Source organism: Sinohyriopsis cumingii, chromosome 18 (assembly GCF_028554795.1).
Source record: "Sinohyriopsis cumingii isolate HCF-2022 chromosome 18, ASM2855479v2, whole genome shotgun sequence".
In the NCBI taxonomy this organism is placed as follows: Eukaryota; Metazoa; Mollusca; class Bivalvia; order Unionida; family Unionidae; genus Sinohyriopsis; species Sinohyriopsis cumingii.
In genome coordinates, this window is record NC_142978.1 from 99,141,050 (window position 1) to 99,163,077 (window position 22,028).

A 22,028-nucleotide genomic window follows, 5' to 3' on the forward strand; every position below is an offset into this window, starting at 1 on the left:
TTCCCACCCCGTTTATTTTTGGTTTTACCCGCGCGTAGTGTTTCTATTACGATATTGAACACCGAACTTCAGCTCTGATTACCAATTTTCGACAAAATTAGTTTTATTGACGTCATTAATTTAGCTTCCGGATTATAATTAACTTGCCTGATATTTTGCAAATGTTAAACGAGCACAGGAAGTGTGACGCAGTTGTCAGCGAGTCTGACATAGACCCAAATTGTGTCCCGTTCTAGCGCTCAGATTTTTTCGCCACGGAATTTTACAGTGATGGCGTAATGGAAATTAGGTTAGTCCGATAGCTAAACAACCGAAAATCCGTGCCAACAAAGCAGTTCACATCGCATCACCGAGCATAAAGAAATGCAATTTAAGTACTGTACTTAATTGTCGATAAAGCATGTAAAATGAAAACCACCCGCGGAAATTTCAATGTTACAGTTTTGTTATCTAACCAGAATTAAACAACGTTGCTTCGGGAAATGCTAATGTAAGCATTCCATCTGTATATCTACATATCAAAGTGAAATTCTTCCACGCTACCAAACGCTTTTCAAAGGTTAGTATGAATTTATAATTTTCGCTCATAGTGACTTAAAAACAAAACGTCGTCATAAAAATTTCTTATAAGTCAGCTACACGGCCATAAATATATTTCATGCATTATGTAGTGCCATGTAGATACAACCACGAGAGGGACTTCAGGTTATGCACAGAGGGAATCAATAATACAGACAATGCCATGTGGATACAACAGTGAAATGGACTCCAGGTTATGCAAGGAAAGAATCAGGAATACACACAGTGCTATGTGGATACAACCGTGAGAGGGACTCCAGCTTATGCATGGAAGGGATCAGGAATGCAGACAATGCTATGTGAATACAACTGTGAGAGGGACTCCATGTTATGCATGGAAGGGACCAGGAGTACATGCAATGCTATGTGAATACAACCGTGAAAGGGACTCCAGGTTATGCATGGAAGGGATCAGGAATACAGACGATTCTTTGTGGATACAACCATTAGAGGGACTCCAGGTTATGCATGAAGAGATATTGGATACAGACAATGCTAAACCGTGAGAGGGACTCCATGTTATGCATGGAAGGGATAAGGAATACAAACGTTACAATGATTTTTTGGGGGGAGAGGTTAGAATAAAGAGAGAAATGTTTTACATATAAAGAGACACAAACTGACACATACTAATACATAAAAAGCTGAATACTGCAGTATGTGTCAGATTGATAAATACAACCTGACACATAAAAACACAAAAAATATGAACATTACAAATTTACTTAAACACCGGCAAGCCTGTACGCCATGTGTGTGTAAATTACTATACAAACAATATTTATGACATATCAAGTATCTTAATGACATCAAAATTCTTTTGGTATTATATATATCAAAACGGTATACAATAGGAAAATACGCATACATGTCTAAACATTTGTTTACGAATCTTCTACTGGACTACTTTGCCATTGACATATATTTTTCAGTTTTGAAATATCTACTCAAACACTGAATCAAAACTTTAAAAAATCAAAGGTAATGTCGAAAATGTTGATCTAAAGATGATATGTTTTGTAAGAAGGTAAATAACATATGGAATATCAGTTCCAAATAGTATAGCTTTGTCAAATTCTTATGAATATTAAAATTTTCTTTCATCCAGTGTTCCAAATTAATCCAAAAATGATTTACTTTTGTTCATTCAAATAATAAATATACTACTGACTCCTTTTCCAGTCTGCAAATACTACATTAATCAGTATAATTTTTTAAATTTCACGTTTGAATTATCTTGTTTCGTTGTGTTTAGTACTTCATATCTCAACTTCAGAAATGTCATATTCTTTTGACCATTTTATCTTTTAACGTTGGTAAATTTTGCAAAAACTTGACAATGGAAGATCCAGACTGAATCAACACAAGGCTGCTTGGATAGCTCGTACACAAATGAACTTATTCTTTTAGTAATGTCTTTTATGATTATATACGACGATCCTTTCAGTTACTTCTTTTACTTAATCCATCCACTTTCACCGATTGCTTTTGCTCAGTGCATCCATTTTCTCCGATTCCTTTTACTCAGTCCATCCATGTTCACTACTTCTTTTTACCCAGTCCATCTATTTCCACTGATTCCTTTTACTCAGTCCATCTATTTCCACTGATTCCTTTTACTCAGTCCATCTATTTCCACTGATTCCTTTTACTCAGTCCATCTATTTCCACTGATTCCTTTTACTCAGTCCATCTATTTACAATGATTCTTTTTACTCAGTCCATCTATTTCCACTGATTCCTTTTACTCAATCCATCTATTTCCACTGATTCCTTTTACTCAGTCCATCTATTTCCACTGATTCCTTTTACTCAATCCATCTATTTACAATGATTCTTTTTACTCAGTCCATCTATTTTCACTGATTCTTTTTACTCAGTCCATCTATTTACAATGATTCCTTTTACTCAATCCATCTATTTCCACTGATTCCTTTTACTCAGTCCATCTATTTCCACTGATTCCTTTTACTCAATCCATCTATTTACAATGATTCTTTTTACTCAGTCCATCTATTTTCACTGATTCTTTTTACCCAGTCCATCTATTTCCACTGATTCCTTTTACTCAATCCATCTATTTACAATGATTCTTTTTACTCAGTCCATCTATTTCCACTGATTCCTTTTACTCAGTCCATCTATTTCCACTGATTCCTTTTACTCAGTCCATCTATTTACAATGATTCTTTTTACTCAGTCCATCTATTTTCACTGATTCTTTTTACTCAGTCCATCTATTTCCACTGATTCCTTTTACTCAGTCCATCTATTTTCACTGATTCTTTTTACTCAGTCCATCTATTTACAATGATTCCTTTTACTCAGTCTATCTATTTACACTGATTCCTTTTACTCAGTCCATCTATTTCCACAGATTCCTTTTACTCAGTCCATCTATTTACACTGATTCCTTTTACTCGGTCCATCTATTTTCACTGATTCTTTTTACTCGGTCCATCTATATACACTTTTTTCCTTTTACTCAGTCTATCTATTTACACCAATTCCTTTTACTCGGTCCATCTATTTTCACTGATTCCTTTTACTCGGTCCAGCTATTTACACTTTTTTCCTTTTACTCAGTCTATCTATTTACACTGATTCATTTTACTCTGTCCATTTATTTTCACTGATTCCTTTTACTCAGTCCATCTATTTTCACTGATTCCTTTTACTCGGTCCATCTATATACACTTTTTTCCTTTTACTCAGTCTATCTATTTACACTGATTCCTTTTACTCGGTCCATCTATTTTCACTGATTCATTTTACTCGGTCCAGCTATTTACACTTTTTTCTTTTACTCAGTCTATCTATTTACACTGATTCATTTTACTCTGTCCATCTATTTTCACTGATTCCTTTTACTCAGTCCATCTATTTTCACTGATTCCTTTTACTCAGTCCATCTATTTTCACTTATTTCGTGGTGAATTTTCAATTAATCGGTCTTTCTGAATCTGCCCGAAACCTACCAACTCTGTGCATGATGTCTACATCGGTTATCACAAGCTTGCTTTCGAATAACTTGAAAACTTTCTCTCCACATACTTTAAGTGTTTCATAATTTGTTTTGATCCTCAATCACCTTATTTGACTGCAGCTATTTGTATTTGTTAATTCCAATATTTTCTCCAGTGTCGTCTTTTGTTTTCTCCATGTCTTCCACTCTTTTCTTCATTTTGTCATTTTCAACTTATAAGTTGAACAGCTAATTTCTTAATTTATCAAATCTCTCCCTAACCTGCTTCATTTCCTTCAAAATATCTTCTTTAAGCTTCTCTTTAAAGTTTTAACTGTTTAATATAATCAGTTTAACTTCTGTGTGGCATTAATAGGCACGTACTTTGGTCTCACTGCTCTAAATCTTTGCCATCATTCAATGTTCATTACGTGTGCACGGTTGTAAACAAAACTTTCAGGAGAAAAATCACACAAGGATCAAAAGACACTATGTTAGAATTCATTCTTGGCAGAAGTGTACCACAGAACCTAAACAAACAGACTATGAATATACATAGTTTCACTTTTCCAAAAATCGTCGTTAGTTTTGATCATTTGACATGCTGAAATTCTATCAACCCTAACCCAAGTGACCTCTGACTTGACAATGGAAAGATATATTCAATACAAAAAGAAAATTTATTTTTTAAGCTTATATCGAACTGTTAATAACTTCTATGGTGTCTCTGAAAACAAATTCAACGAGAGATCCAATACGTCCTATATAATGAAACAAGCATGGAACTGTCAAACATGGATGCAAAATCCCGCCCCATCAGCCACAGTAATAATATAAGCATGGAACTGTCAAATACGCATGCAAAACCCCCGCCCCATCAGCCACAGTAATAATATAAGCATGGAACTGTCAAATATGCATGCAAAAAACCCGCCCCATCAGCCACAGTAATAATATAAGCATGGAACTGTCAAATATGTATGAAAAAAACCCGCCCCATCAGCCACAGTAATAATATAAGCATGGAACTCTCAAATATGTATGCAAAATACCCGCCCCATCAGCCACAGTAATAATATAAGCATGGAACCGTTAAATATGCATGGAGAAAAAAAAACGCCATATCAGCCACAGTAATAATATAAGCATGGAACTGTCAAATATGTATGGAAAAAACCCGCCCCATCAGCCACAGTAATAATATAAGCATGGAACTGTCAAATATGCATGCAAAATCCCCAACGCCATCAGCCACAGTAATAATATAAATATCGAAGGGTCAAATATGCATGCAAAACCCCCGCCCCATCAACCACAGTGATAGTATAAGCATCGAAAGGTCAGATATGCATGCAAAACAAACGTCGGCCCCAATAATAAAAGAAGCATCTAAGTGTTAGATATGACAAAAAGTCGTATATAATAAAGCGAGCATGGAGCTGTCAGATAAGCATGCAAAAACCCCATATCATCCCCAATAATAAAACAAGCATATGTGTCAGATATGCATGCATCACCCCGCCCCATTAGCCCCAATAATATAAAAAAACATCGAAGGGTCATATATGCACGCAACACCCCGCCCAATTAGCCCCAATAATAAAAAACATCGAAGGGTCAGATATGCATGCAACACCCCGCCCAACAGCTCCAAAATATAAGCATCGAAGTGTCCAATATGCATGCACAAAAGAACAGCCCCAGCAATAAAAGAAGCATAGAAGTGTCAGATATGCACGCAAACAAACACCCATACAAATAAGCCTCAAAGCACGTGATAACTCATACAACTTTACTTAATCGAGAAATGGGAAAGAGCTCAGTGCATTGTACTTTTTGAGACAATAAAAGAGGTGATGAACGGGTCGAATCAGACTCTTTTGTTTTTAAATTCGATATAGTAAAAGAGATATTTCCGTTGCCAGCTGAAACGTAGCGTTATGTCTGCTTGTTTTGGGGCTTGGGGCTGTCCTGAGCGTATATCGAACCCGCGACTCTTGAATTATGAGCTCAACACGAGACCAACCGAGTTACCGCTGCTCCCCGTTTTCTCTTTTATTGTGATTCTTGCTTAGCATGAACCGAAAGAACCCCTCCTACATTTAGCGACATGGCACCGCATAATGCATATGATAGAATGATGACTTAAGTTACATTTACCTCTAGTGCAGGGGTCCCAAGTGTCCGCGTGGTCTAAAGCTCTCACCGTTCCGGATCACTGCCATCTCATCTCTGTCTGCATGGGTTCGATTCTCAGGCTCGGCTAACGTGGGTACATGAGAAAGCTTGTCAGTAGCTTCTCGTTGGTCGGTGGTTCTTCCCAATTTTCCAGAGTTATACTGGCCGCCATGTATAACCTATTTTGAGCTGAAAAATGGCGTTAAAAGCTACAGCAACAACAACCTCTAGCGCATAATGTAGGAAAAATTATCAAAATTCGTTTCATATTGTGGCTCAAGGCATTGATATCGTTTACAAAAAGTGTATTACACATTTGCTTTATTTTAAGACATGTTAAAAATACCATTTTCGGCAAGCACTTGAGCAATTTTTATGCGACTTCAATATCTGTCAACGTCTTCCAAGTTTTCTTTGATAGAGAAGGTAATACAATAACTAGCAAATTTTACTTGGAAACGTAATTGATAGCGCCAATTATTCTTTGGGAATCAGGTCTGACGCTCAACAATATTGTGGGCATCGAATTTCCATATATTTAGCTCCCATATTTTGCATATTTAGTACTCGTTGTGTCACAAAAGAACCTTGGAGAAAGCAGTGTAGGTAACCGCACATCTATCGTTGAACGTCACTATGAAAATATTTTGTAAAAATAACTTGTGAACGACAGAAACTACTATAAAATGTACAAACTGTTCAACACCACTGACCGCGTAAGCGGAACATTATATTCGACTTGTTATGTATAATTTTGGATTCGAGAGTTGAAAGAGACCGATAAGCTCTGTGGTCTGTGGTCTGGGTTCGAGCCGTAATGGCAGTGCTGGATTAAGACCTTCCAGGGCCCTAAGCACTGAACATTTTATGGTGCTCCCCCCCCCCCCACAAAATGTGAAACTCAATAATACAATATTAAAAGCTACAAAGGTGTGAATATACCAGTGTTGCTTACCAACCTTCCAAATCAATACTCGTACATGCAGATCGAAATGGTCATATAAAATTCATTCAGTTTTATCATCAACAATTATTTTTTTCCCTGTCGGACTGGTGCCCTACGCACAAGTTTAGTGTGCTTAATATGTAATCCGGCACTGCGTAATGGTGACGATGTGTAGTTGTTCTTAAGCCGTACATCTGTAAAACAATTTATTAAAAACTAATGGATCTATAACTTGCAACTAAAGTCCAGAAGACCACCAGGTCTGTCACTATTATTAGTAATACTAACTATATTTGTTAAAAATAGAATGAACATAATGTCATAAGCACTGAGGGATTTAAGTATCCCAAAGGGAAAACTGAGTTCTTAAATATGGGGAAGTCGAATGGCCGATCGTTCTCAATACCCATTCGCACACTAACAGTTTAGGTTGCCCCAGGGTCAGCCCCGGCTGGCTTTAGACCAGCTTTCTGAATAAACCTGCAAGTGAGGCTGGCCTTCAGGGAGTTTCGCTTTTCAAGGGTCGTCAATGCGCTTTGTTCTACGGCCCATGGTCAGTCTAATTTCGTGTGCCGTTTAAAAGTTGGCTAGGGTCACCTCATCATCGTCGGCATAACTTGCCAGTGTGAAGAGCCTTGGACAGCCAGTTAAGGGAAGTGTAAAATAACTTATCACATTTTCTATATCCTGTTTAAAACCTCTTTAGAAGATTTGCTATGGTAGACCACGCCATTCGAGAAGTATATTTCTGATGTGCCATTAAAATTGTTAAGGCGGCACAGGGTTAACACAGGAGCAACACATTTATGTATACCAGTGTGAAAGGATGCTGATCCGGATCGTCTTTTAAAGTCCTAATTTCGGGCGATCCAAATTTAGGACAGCTTTTTACCGTCTGTTTGTGTTAAAATGGCACAATTTACTTTTTCAGGATCGTGTATATAGGCGAATCAGGCTTGAGAGGAAGAGAACACACAGGGCTTGAACACCTTACAAACTTTAAGGTCTCAGGGGACAGTTTTTCTGGTGAATTTTCATCCAACAATGACCTATTGCAGAAAAACGAGAATAATTTTACACTGAAGATACCACAAAAAACTAATGATTTTTGTAGAAAGCATACATGTGAGATTTTGACTGCAGCAATCAGGTTAATTCCTGATGCAACTGTTGTTTTTTTATACTGAACCAACACTGCCACCGACCGCTAAATTTTACATTAAATTTTGACAGGAAATAGCTATTTTGACTATTTTCCTGTGATAAGGCAGCTAAAAGAATCAGTATGTGCCTTATGCATGAATAAAGTTCACTAGTACTATAACAAATTAGCATACTTTTCATCAGCCCTCAACCATCTAGATTTTTAGATATTTACCTCTGTAGCAAACACACGTAAATACGTAAGCCAAGTCGGCTGCTTATTTGCAGCCCAAGTTACGCATTTGATCTCCAATGCTCGTCTAACTGTGACAGGCAGTCACCAACAAGCCAACCCATTTCCATGCTTAACTCAAAGTAAATCTAAACCACATTACAGATTTAGCCTATGTGTGAATTTATAAATGCTAGGCTTGTGATAATTAGGTTCATGCCTTCTACCTTAAAAATGTGTGTGTGTGTGTGTGTGTGTGTGTGTGTGTGTGTGTGTGTGTCAAAATACGAAACTATCGAGTGAGACCTGAACATTTCTAGAAATCAGATACAGTTCTAAATGACCTCTCAGTACATGAACTGCTTAGTATCCATCATAGCTTTTGTTTTAATTTAATTTGTTACGAATCTATGGTTATAAACTAAGTGACAGAAAGAAGCAAAATCAACAAGTTTTGAACAACATAACAAATAATAATTATTAATTTAATATTATTAATGTCTTCGAATAAAAAAATTATGAGGAACTTACAGTATTATGAATTGAATCCATAATAATCCTGAAAAAGGTTTATTAAAGTCCAAAAGAATTAACAGTTCTGTATAAATTTCAAATCAACGAAGCTCCGCCAACAGTACTGACGTGTCAAACTAGCTTTGTTTAGAATTCCTTTGAATAATTCAAAATAGTCCCAGAATAATATTTATAGGTTATGGCATTTGTATGTGAAAATATGAACCAGTCTTTTTCGGATGGATACTGCACTACGTTTTGTGGAGTGCAGAATCCATCAGACAAAACGAGTTAAAATCTTTCCTTACAAATGCAGTAACCTTTTTATTATATACTAATTTTCTTATACTACCTAAGGCTTAGGAGCGCCGAGTGGTCTAAAGCGCCCACCATTCCGGATCACTGCCATCTCACATCTGTCTGCGTGGGTTCGAGTCTCCGGCTCGGCTAACATGGGTACGTGAGAAAGCTTGCGAGTAGGATCTCGTGGGTCGGTGGTTTTTCCTTGGGTTTTCCATGGTTCTTCCTCCACCAGTTATACTGGCCGCCATGAATAACCTATCTTGTGCTGAAAAATGGCGTTAAACCCAACAACAACACGAACCTAAGGCTTAATTATATTTTTAATAAAATACGCTACAAGAAACAAAGTAATTTAATTTATGCTGTATTCCAAAATAAATACACAAGCGCAGATTCAACAATATACAACAACATTATTAATGCGCACATAACTCCGCTTATCGAAGTTTGAACTTAGTCTCGTATTCGACATCACTTTCAAAAATAATTGCCGCTTTTGATCTACTTAAATTGAAATTTTGTGTTATATTGTGAATGAAAACGAATTGCAATAGCGTTTCTAGTTGGTGTGGAATGAATGGATCTTTTCTTCTTTTTGTCGATTCTGCTCCATTCCGCTGGACCTGGATTTATTAGCTGTGTCAATTCCACACAAAATGCGTGTGTGTGTGATTTGAGCAGGATAGGACGGGTCTTGATTCGACTGCGTATGTGTTTGTGTTCTGTCATTGAATGCTTGGAATCATACTGTAGGGACTATATGAAGTCTTTCAATTCTAACCATCAAAAAGACGTTATGGAATATCGCCTTCATTTCATTTTGATTGCAGTAAGGACAATGTTATTGCACTTGGAACTTAGTCAAAATAACAGTACAATATTTTTTAGAATCCATGACATGGCTCATGTAATTCGGATTTGTGGAACTAAGAAAGTACATTTTGAGGATATTCAAGATGCAAAAATGTCGGTATATATTTGGACATTCTTATTACCAGCTAAAGTAGAAACGTTTATTCCTGGTCATTTGCATGCTCCCCTAACTGGGTTATGACCTGTATGGCATCTGTTGCTTGCCTAAATTCGAAACATTGTATCAAACAAGTTAACGCTGAAATTTTGCAAAGCAGCTGCTGTCACAATTCACTCAGCCGGCGGGAATAATAATTCTCCGTGAAAAGAGTGCAATGTTCATGACTGATTCGATCACCTTTCTTTCTTGACCGTGTATCAACGTCTTCCTATTTCCTCGAGCCATCCTATTCTCAACGTTTCACCCCTTTTTGGACTTCCTAGCCTTTTAGTCCTTTATTCTGAATTCGTCACTTCTTTATTTCGGATTTCCGTCTTTGGACTGTCCCGTTTCTCCCCAGAAAACTGTTCGTTAAAGGACAAACTTACTCTTAAATCTCTGTATGTACCACTTTCTACATGTACTAAACATTCACTCACTTACGTTACTCAGAAGCATGCACTGCACAAATTCTGAACTGATCCGATAGAACATCACCCTCGCTTCACAGCGACAGGCTATAATGAACGTGTTAGCGGTATCCTGGTAACCTTACCTTATCTCTTTACCTACGCTACCACATGCTCGTTTACTGTTGTATAAAATTCACACAATTCTAGCTCACAGCAATCCCTAACTTACAATATTATTTAAACATTACAAAATCAGAAATAAATAGGCGATTATCGTTAACTCACGATAATCAGTATCGTCCTAACAGACAAAGGAAATTACTTCATATAACCCTATGAAATCCTACACATATGAAAACCTGGATAACATGCAATCGTCAATACTATCAATGAACTAGTGAATGTAAAATGAAAGAGATAAATTGCATAACAATTCTAGCATCAACAGATTTCCATTAAATTGAATAAGCAATACATAATATGAGTCCTAGTCATATCAAACATTATTGCATAAAACAAACAATCAAAAAGTAGAAAATTACGTGGGAAAATTAAAATTACGTACCTTAATGCTGTTCACTTTCAGAAATTGTGCAACCTAGCATTAAACCCTGTCTTTTCTTGCATGATAGCCACCTGGTCCCCTTTTCTTGTTTAACGAGGAAAGCACTATTCTTTTTAGCTCCCTCAAATTAACAACTACTCTCTCTCTCTCTCTCTCTCTCTCTCTCATGAATTTTAAGACTAAAGAATTTCGACTAAGGTCGTCACTTTAAATTCTCATTATTTACAAAGTGTACGCCTTAAATTACTCTTCACAATCGTAAGCAGTGATTCCTAAATTATCCCAAGATAATCATTTCTTCCGTCAGATTTCAGACAGTATAGAATCTGTGAAGTACAGGCATATCAATTTCCCGTTGAAGATGATAATTTGACATGGGCTCCTATCAAGCGGTTATGGTTGGTAGCTCAAATGTTTATTTTCTCATGCCAGCGTTGCAATGCCCTGCTCAATCTCACTGAGTTATAAATTCTAGCCTTTCAAATTTTACACTGACACGGGGGGTGGGTGGGATAAGAATGATCGAAGTTATCCTTCACAACGACTTTTCTGGCATAATGCATTCAACTTTAAGGTTCAATACCATTCAGAATTCGACACTTTACATTCTACTTCATGAGTGTATATGATTTATTTACGAAGTAGTTCTTAATACATTAAACTATTTTATACACACGTGAATGCATTATCAGGGTGTTCAGTATCGTAGAATAATGCACGAGTCAGACAATGTAAAGTTAACGGACAAAAAGACTATATAATAATACAGTCCAATGAGTACTTTTGTTTCCACTTAATAATCCTGACAAATATCTCCTCTAAAATTATCTAAACACATCAAACACATAAGCAGACTGGTTTTAACATATGAAATAAGAATCCGAAATAAGAATAAATTCAAAATAGGAATGAATCTGATTGCTCAGTTCTCTTCTTGTGTACACTTTCAAGAGTCTATTTCGACTATACGTCGTAATATACCCTACGTGACAGGTCTTGCTACTCAATCTACTATTTCAAAATATCTATTCATCTAGTGGGAAATAAATTAATTCTTTTATTAACCCATCTGACCTAAACCCTCCAGCCAGTGACAAATTACCCCAAAATTCTCAACAGGTTTTATTAATAAAAAACCTATTTATATATCCTACGCAATCTATACTCGTAACACCTTAAAATAGAATTTTTTACCCCAAGTACAAAAATTAGCTATCTAATATCTTAACAAAAGATGATCATTATAATTTATAGCCATGAAAAAATACACATTATATATATATATATATATATATATATATATATATATATATATATATATATATATATATATATATATATATATATATATATATATATATATATATATATATATATATATAGAGAGAGAGAGAGAGAGAGAGAGAGAGAGAGAGAGAGAGAGTCATGAACCAAAAGTTACGAAAAAAATAAATATATATAACACCGTAACACCTTTGGCAGTAATAATCTTCAAGGTCACAATGGAATAATTACATTTTGTCACATATCATCCAAATATGTTGACCAGTTACCTTCTTTCATATGATGACGTCTGTATATATGTATTTCTAAGATTCGCTTAATCACAGAACAGGCTGCCATTTACAAAAATGTTCCGGCATCAGGCGCAAAAGCAGACAAATGTCGTTACAATAATAAAGGAGCAGTTGTTATTTCAATGTTCTATGTGGAGAGAATTGTGACTTTCAAACTTTGATACTCATGCTATTTTATAATTGTTAAAGATGGCATTTACTTCAAATAATGGAACATTAACTACACAGCCGTTATGATAATAACATAGGTCACCAGGACATGACGGTCGCTGTCCGATCTTCATGTAAAACAGTGGAGATCTGACTTCAATCAGATTAACAGTTTGATTCAACATCCAAAATTAAGATTCCCAACATACATCATTAAAATTACAATTGCAACGTTCTCACTGGACTGACGTTGACGAGCTAAGGTCCCTCGTTGATCTATGCATTAGCAACTTTTTTTATCATTCCCTGTTTCGTAAATAGCTGATGCAGTCCGAATGTCAGCTATCGGCGTACATTTAAAGCATGACCCCTAGCATCGTCGCATCTGCGCTCCTTTATCACCCTCTGATGTATGTGCCAAAACTTTCTTGTTTTTCATCATTACGTATAAAGTAAAATAATCAACAACATAATGTAGCCTGGTACAAGTGCCTCCCATGATACTCCACTGTGTCGCCACCGGCGTTTCCACTGTAATATCAACAGCTATGTCAATTAAAGAAGTACTGAGTATTTGTTTAAAGTATTATTGTACAGTGCTGTCATTTTTAACCAGTATGTGTTCTTTGTAGGGGTGGAAGTGAGAGTGGGTACGATGCGAGATTGCGAAATCGCGTGTGTATGTGTGTGCATGTGCGTGTGTATAAAGAATTATGATTTATTTGAATGAAAGTTTGATCTATTTTGTTTTACCGTTATTTTACACGACGTGTCAACATTTTATAATAAACTGATTTTCATGTCACTGAGCATACTCGTACGAGTATTTTAAAATACATAAATTGGAAAGATAACATGGTCGCGTGGGTGTAGTTAGGTTGAATATCTATTAATATCTATTATGCAATGAAACTTTTGAAGATGAGCTTGACCGGAATCTTTGGAGGCAAGAATTAACAAATATATATGCAATACACAAGGAATAATGATGCTTTAAAACATTCAAACACCTGTTAGTTTCTAAAACTTTTATTTGCTATATGACATACTCTGAAGAGAAAATATCATTACAATAATTCAAAAACCTTACAGATGATCGTTTTAATAGCAATGCTTATTTAAATTATAATTTGGTAATATATGGGCATATTTGCTTTTACGTTTTAAGAATTCAAAAACTTTACAGATAACCGTTGTAATAGCAATGCTTATTTAAATTATAATTTGGTAATATATGGGCATATTTGCTTATGCGTTTTGATTATACCTGTATTTTTATATGTAAAGTATGGCACCTGCAAAGTGCGAATGCTTAATGTAATTTTATTGATTTTGATAACTAGAAAATTAAAAATCCCTGTGATGATAAAATATTCCATTAGGTATGAATGATACATTGATGGCCATCAGCTTTGGTTTTGTTTTTTTAATTTAGTTTTCTTTTTTCTTTTCTTTGTTGTTTGTCTGTTTGTTGATTTTATTTTGTGTGTGCAGTTATTTAGCAGTAGGTCCATAAAGACAAGCTACGTATTTTAACAAGTTATATACAAGCCAGTGACACGAGATTGCAATACACTAGTTGCACGTGTTTTAAAATTACCAGAGCTGCATGATTAGTATTGTCATATACTTTGTATTGTCTGACTTGAAGCAGTAGTTCTAATAGATCATAAACAACCCTATGATTCCGGCATATAGGCCAGTTTTACATTTCAAGTTGTAAAAAATGGAAAGTTAACACCTGAACAATTAAAAATTGCACGTTAAGTCTCTGCATGTTGCGTTACGTCAGTTGTTACATTTATGATGTAACTTATTTGGTAGCAGTTTACAACTTATTCTATTAGAAGCATGTTTATTTCATGTTTCAGAATGTTGTAAATGTGTTAGGTCAATTTGCATATTTGTGGTCTGTCTGCAACATACAACATTTTCCAGCGTCAAATTAAGAATAAAAATATAATTAAGACTTAAGATGAGTTATTTTTAAAACCAAAAGTATCTTAAGATCGTAAGTGTTTAACAGTGATAGGTAAACCTAGCAACCGACTTACAGCAGAGCACTTTTTCATGTTGCCATTGCTCGGTATAGCTAGATAGATCTAAAACTTTATGAGTCATAACGAATCAGTGGTTTAAGATATAGATTTATTCTCTGAGTATGTATATCATGCAGTTACTACCGGTAATAGGGATACTTAAATGACCTATCCAGATATCCTGTCGTGGCTATCACACCGTAGTTAGTTAGTCCTCTTCATCCCGTCTGGGACATAAGGCTGCAACTGCCTTTCGCCATCTAGGACGGTCTTCAGCGATGGCTTGTGCCCCGCCCTAGGAAAATCCCGTCTCTTCCAGCTCGGACATCACTGTCCTACGCCATGTTATCTTTGGCTGTCCGCATTTACTCTTACCAGCTGGTGTAGATCTGACGGCTCCCTTGGATATCCTCATTACGTGGCCAGGCCATTTGATCCTACGCATCTTCATCTCTAGGGAAATGTTGTTACCTTCCGCCTTCTCATATAGGTTCACACTGAAGATTTTGTTTGACCAATAGATGTTGCAGATTTTACAGAGTCAGCTATTGTGAAATGAATTTACTGTCCTCACTACTCTCCAACACTTGGAGCCGTACAGCAGTACCGACTTTACGTTGCTGTTGTAAAGTCTGATCTTTTTTGAGGCTATATTGTCTGGATTTCCATATAGCGCGGAGCCTGCTGAAAGTACATCTGGCTTTATTTAACCCGACTTTGATGTCTTATTTGCCAACGTTTTCGTTGCTAATTAGACTACCAAGGTAGGTGAAGTCGTCTACAAACCCCATCGCCTCTCCGTCAATGGCAACTGGATGAGTAGCAGTGGCATTTATGCACATCACATGATTTTGCGTTGAATTAACATGCAGGCCAGTCTGTTTAACGTACTTGCTAAAACTGTCAGATTTATATTGAAGATGAGAGTACCTCGATGAAATGACAGCAAAGTCCACATCTTCAGAGTGTAAGAAGAATGTCCGTTGAATCCCTCTGACATGGTCAGATGTTGTTTAACGTTTTATCCAGTCGATGGTGATGGGAAACATAATAGGAAAGAGGATGCAACCTTATCTGACATCAGACTTCACTTTGAATGAGTCGGTAAGAGTGCTGTTAAGGATAACGCCACATTGGAAGTGCTCGTAAAATTTCCCAAATAAGTTTTACTATCTTGAGTGATATTCCATTGGTTCTATGAATCTTCCATAGACTCTCGCGCTGAACAATGTCATATGCCTTCTTTAAGTCAATGAAGTTTATGCAAAAGGGGACATTCTATTCTAGACAGTGTTCATGCATGTTGCTTAGAGGAAATCTATGATATACTCACCCTCTTCCTTTGGTGAACACTGCTTGTTCTTGTTTGAGTTTGTCATCTATGGCTGTGTCAATCCTTCTGAGAAGAATTCTGCTTACTTTGTTGTGGATGGAAATGAATTTTATCCCTCGCCTGTTGTCGCAATTGCTGAGGTCACCTTTTCGTAGCTTAACAATGAGGCCTTTAAACTAGCCCTGTGGGGTGACATCATTTTCCCATATCTTTCTAAAGACGTAGTAAGCGCATCTGCAACTGTGGCTATATCAGCACCTCAGCTGGCAGGGAATCAGTCCCAAGTGCCTTGCCGCTCTTTATGACCTTGATGGCTGTTTTGACCTCTGCTCGAGTAGGTGGTCTGATATTTATGTCATTAATGTCATCTGATAGTGGCTGGTCTGCTGGCTCACCAGGCTCTGACTGGTTTAAAGATTCTTGGATGTACTGGACCCATCTCGCAGCCGGCTCTCTTAGCGTTGTTATCACTCTTTTCTGTTTATCTTTCACTGGTATTGGCTGGTTAGATCCTTGTCCACAGAGCTGTTCTGTAATCTTTTATACCATCTTTTTTTTAATCTTTTCGCCCTTTGTTGTTGCTTGTTCTGCCTCATTTTCCAGTTCCTCAGCAAAGGTTATTTTCTCCTTCCGGGCACTCCTTTTGATTTCTTTATCCTTCATCTTATAACATTTCTGTGCCCCTTCAATCAACCTTGGTGATTTATCACTCAGCAGTTTGTCTTGGCCCTTCTCCTTTCATCTATTCTATTGCAAGTCTCTGATATTAACCATCTCCTTTCCTTGTTCCTTCGATAACCAATGACTTTCTTTGCTGCTTCAGGGTTATGTACTTATTTTCGTCCATATTCTTTTAACTGTGTTATGGTCCTCCCACTTTTCACTGGCTAATGCATTAAAACAATTTCTAAGCTCGATGGTAAAATCTCTCTTTATCTCTGGTGGGCAAAGCTTGCTGATGTCAAACACTTTTCGTTATTGCTGTGTGGTATGTGTTGCTCGTAGTTTCAGCTTTATCTTGGTTATCACAAGATAATGATTACAGTTGACATCCTCTCTTTTTATTGATGACAATATGGTCAATCTGGTTGACGGTGTGTCCATCGGGGGATTTCCAAGCTAGTTTGTGGGTGTCTTTGTGCGGGAAGACAGTGCCGCCTATTACGCAGTTGTTTTTGAGGCAGAAATTCACAAGTCTTTCGTCATTGTCGATGATGACTCCACAGCCTTGTTGCCAGGTCATTTCTTCATCATTTGTATTGTCTGTTCCTACCTTGGCATTCCTATCTTTCATTATCTTTAGCATGTCATGTTGTGGGACTCTGGAATCTGCTCGTTGTATCTGTTCATATCAGTTTTCGTTATCTTCTTCCTCGGCCTCGTTTTCCAGAGTATAGCACTGCAAGATGGCGAGTTTGCAGTACTGGGAGTGGAATCTTGCTCTGATAAGTCTCTCTCTCTCTGATTGGTTCACATTCCACGAGTGCTTTTGTACTAGTTTTGCTGCCGATAAGGGTTACCCCAATGGAATAGACCTCATCCTTCCCCGAGTAAAGAACGGTTGAACCATCACTTGTCATCTTGCGTCCTGAACTTGTCCATTTGGTCTCTCCGACAGCAAGAATATCCAGTTTGTACCTGTTTATCTCATCGATGACTTGTGCCATTTTGATGTTTCAAACAGGGTGCGGACATTCCATTCACCAAGACGAACCATAGTTTTGGATCCTAAAAAAAGTCCTGGTCGAGCCCTTCACTCTCTGGGATTGGTTTTCGTCAGAAGCTGTCATGATACCTAATAACTGGTTTAAGTTCTTTACTTGACCTCATGTTATTGTTGGAATTGATGTTGTTGCTGTTTTTGTAACGGTTTAGTTTGTATGGGTTGGAGTTGTTGGCACTACGCCCTACCCCCAACCTGGAGGACAAGATTCTATCACATTGTAAGTAGCAAAATAGTATATTTCTAAACAAGACAGATGGAAATGGCAGAATTGTAAAGCTCCAAAAATTGCACCGCAGAAATATGTAGCTTTTGCATTACCAATATCAACCCGCCCATCCCGACCCAATTATATGTTAATACATTTTAAAACACAACACACAGCATGATAAGAAATTCGGAATATTCGAAAATATTGAAACCTACTGTAAATAGCAGTAAAGTACAGTCAATCAAACTTTCATTCAAATAAAGCATCTTTGAGAAAATTAAACCATATCGATACGAATGCGCAATTTCTCGCCATATCCCACCTCCAAGTCGTACACAATGGCTGAAAATAACAATACTGTATAGTAACACTTAAAACAAACACGCAGTACTTCTTTAATTACCATATTCGTGACTAATACAATGAAAAAGCCGACGAACACTCAGACGGAAGTAACTGATTTAATAACATTTCTTAATTGCCATTGTTCCGCCATCTTGAATCCCCCCCCCCACCAGTATCTGACATTCAAACGGGGCGTGCCTGACTTCGTATGCAGATTATCATGGGAAGCCAATGTACCAGAGAAACGGCAGACCGGCGCAGGATTAGATATGTACTTTCTATACACACAATTATTATATGCTCATGTTTTTTTCTCCAGTAACATTACATTGTCAGAATCGTTCAGTATTTTACGACAGTGAACTCGCGCACACTTCATTTGCACTCATAAAGAATCTACTTTCAATTTTTAAGCAAACAATGGACGCAGACGTCAGCACTTTTGATTTGCAAACCAATCGTTTACACTCACTTAGTAGGCACTTTACGTTTTGGTTGATTAAATTTGTTTCTGAATGAACTAAAGCGGATGTTCGTGAACTGCCATATACCAGCTGCATTCCGCTACGTTTTTGATACAATGTTTCGGATTTTGGCTGGCGATAGACACCAGATTCATTAAAATTGCTGTGTACCTACAAATAACATGCAAATAACAAGACATAAACTGTCTTCTTTAGCTGGTAACAAGAATGGCAAAAAAATATACTTACAGTTTTACATCCTGAATTTCCTCAAAATGTACTTTCTTAGTTCGGCAAATCCGAATTACATGAGCCATGCATGGGTTCTCAAGCTTGATTACACATTTCGAAAGTGTACTGTAATTTTGACTATATTCCAAGTGCAATTACATCCTTCTTACTGCACTCAAAATGAAACAAACATTATATTCCATGGCGTCTTTTTGATAATTGCAATTGAATGACTTTATATTTTTCCCACACTATGATTTCAAGCATTCAATGACAGAATAGAAACACACTTGCAGATGTCAACACGCTGTCCGTCGCCGCTGAAATCCGACGAACTTCATGTAGAATTGGCACATATAAATCCAGTCCATAATCAAGAAATTTCGTAGAATCGAAACAAAATACCAAAATCTATTCATTCCAGATCAAATGGAAAAGTTGTTGCAATACCCATTCATTCACAATATGACTCCAAGTTTAAATTTTAATTAGAGCAAAACGCCATTTTCTTTCGAAAACTATGCCCTGCACACGGTGAAGTTCAGATTTATCCGGGAGGAGTTATGTGTGCATTAATAACGTCTTTGTTGTTAAATGATGAATCTGCACTTGTGTATTTAGTTTGGAAAATAGCATGCATTCAGTTACTTTGTTTCGTGTAGTGTATTTTTGTATACATAATTAAGTCTTAGGTAGAATATGAAAATGGGCATGTAATAACAAGGTTACTGCATTTGTATGGGAAAATATGAACTCGTTTTGTCGGATGGATATACTGCACTCCCAAGGTCGTGCAGTATTTCCATCCGAAAAACTCGTTCATATTTTCGCATACAAATGCAGTAACCTATACATATTGTATACGTGCTAGCATGCATATTCAGTTGTCCATTTGATACCGAGACAGTAAAATGTTTGTCATCTTCGGCGTGGAATTACAGTAATTACAATCTTCAACGGCGTAGGAAGTTTAGTTCTGTAAACAAACAGACTGTATTATGTCACACATGGCCTCTAATGTCGACCGACAGTGGTGACGGTAATTGTACTGTATCTGCATACAATTTATTTCTAAGAATTTTTTTAAAATCGCGCTAGTGGGAATTTGAAGATAATATACAACATGTTTCCTACCTGCTGTATGGAATAAATAATATGCAATCTGGGCTTTCACTTAGGGGAATTTGTCTCGTCATAACTTATCTAAAAAATTACAATGTTTGGTTAACTTGTAATGAACCATCTGCTAGCTGTCCTCCAGACACTGGAGCTTAAAATCGTCTGCTAAAATTACCGTACTGAATCAGATGTAAAAGTTATCATCGTACTTCTGTTGTTTCCCGTGCAGATAAGTTAGAAGACGGTGTGTTAACATCTGCAAAAGAAAATAACAATTCATGTACTAACGAAAGTATAAATACGCATTTGTCTGTAAGAATGTTGAATGCCTACTATGCGTAAACACCAGTGGGCAGTTGGCGAATGGATGTTTTTTTCTTCTTCATTTGTTCTAAATAACTAGATTACTCGCCTGTCCAAGGACGAAAATAAATAAAAAGTAAAAAAACTGGGATTAGCGAATTTTAAATAAAGTCTGAACATAAAAATACAAAAAAGTACTTGCCAAGACACAGAAAGACAAATGTTGGCGTTTACATATAAGATACAGTTGATCACAGATGCGCGCCACTCATAACAGCAAAGAACTTGTGTCATATTTTTATAGATGATGTAATCAAATTGTTAAGATAAGCAGGTTATATTTCATCGATTGTTTAATATGTATGGGAGAATTGTACACCTAAGGGCTATTGATAAAGGTTAATTTTCTTTAATTACTTCATGTATTTTTCGCATCGTTTTTTCTGCTGATGATGATGAAAGTTCAACATAATTAACTACATTATTCTACCTACACATTGGAGTATGCCCGATTGCAATTATTTTCATACAGGATCTTTATTTTCTTCTTTTAAAATATATTGATATTTTTTCTCAATAAGTCCGATTATTGTTTTTAACAAAATGTGTACGTTTTAAGCAACCTGTTGACTCATTGCTTTTGTTTTAACGTGCAAATATACATGCAAACCAAATCAATGCTATGAAATCTCAGATTGACTCTTGTCTTCTATTTATATGAAATAACATAAATGTTTACATACAATTTTTCTACCATTATTTTGGAGAAAGCAGCATGGGAATAAGCTTCTAAATATAGTCCAAAATGGAAACTAAGATCTGCAAGAAAATATATTCATCAGCAAAGATTGTTTTGATTAGAGCCAATTTTGAAAACTTAGATGTATAGCTCTAAACTGAACTTTGACCTCCAGTTTCATGTCGTTGCAAGCTGATAGTTATAGCCTATACGCATCTGTTAAAATACATATAATACGGCCACAAGCACCGACCTGGCTCATACATTGCCAGACTTTTCAGCCTTTGAAAGGAGAGAATTTCAAACGCAGACGATGCAGATAGTTCTAATTAGATGAATATTTCTCTTTTTATGTATAAAGTTTTAACAAATCAAAGACTCGACTCATTGATTACTTTTATTTTGTTATCTCTTGAAAATGCTCCTAAATGTCATACGGCGTTGCTATTTTTCGTGGAGTATAGGCATGGACGACAGCATATGCATGGAAGGTAATAGACCTGTATGTATAACACGATTCCCATTCATATTCTATTAGATGTAACTTGTGTTCGAGCATCCGCCTCGGATGAGGGAGGTGGCGGGTTAGAACCCTGGCCGAGTCATACTAAAGACTTATAAAAATGGTACTAACAGCTGCCTCGTTTGGTGCTCAGCATTAAGAGGTTAGTGTTATGACTGGTTGGCCTGGTGTCAGGATAATGTGACTGGGTGGGATATCATGCTACATGTCTGTGGCATGATGCCCCAGTTCTAGACATCATCATACATTGCCACACTGCAGACATCGTAGCGATATATCTGAAATTATTTTGTAAAGCTACGTTAAAAATCCAAATCACACACACACACTTTCTTCGTGAGAAATAGCACGCCAACTCTTAGTAACTATAACTAGTAAATATAACTTCAGTTGTTTGTGTCAGAAATTACAAAAGAGAAGTG

General features: G+C 36.6%; 1 long non-coding RNA gene across 1 annotated transcript; it reads right to left on the reverse strand.

The window, feature by feature from the left end:
• Positions 1-9,166: 9,166 nt before the first annotated feature.
• LOC149777575 (uncharacterized) lies at positions 9,167-19,454 on the reverse strand. Its single transcript, XR_016416034.1, has 2 exons — positions 18,941-19,454; positions 9,167-10,236 (listed from the first exon to the last, which is right to left on the reverse strand). It is a non-coding gene; the product is annotated as an uncharacterized LOC149777575 (long non-coding RNA).
• Positions 19,455-22,028: the final 2,574 nt, after the last annotated feature.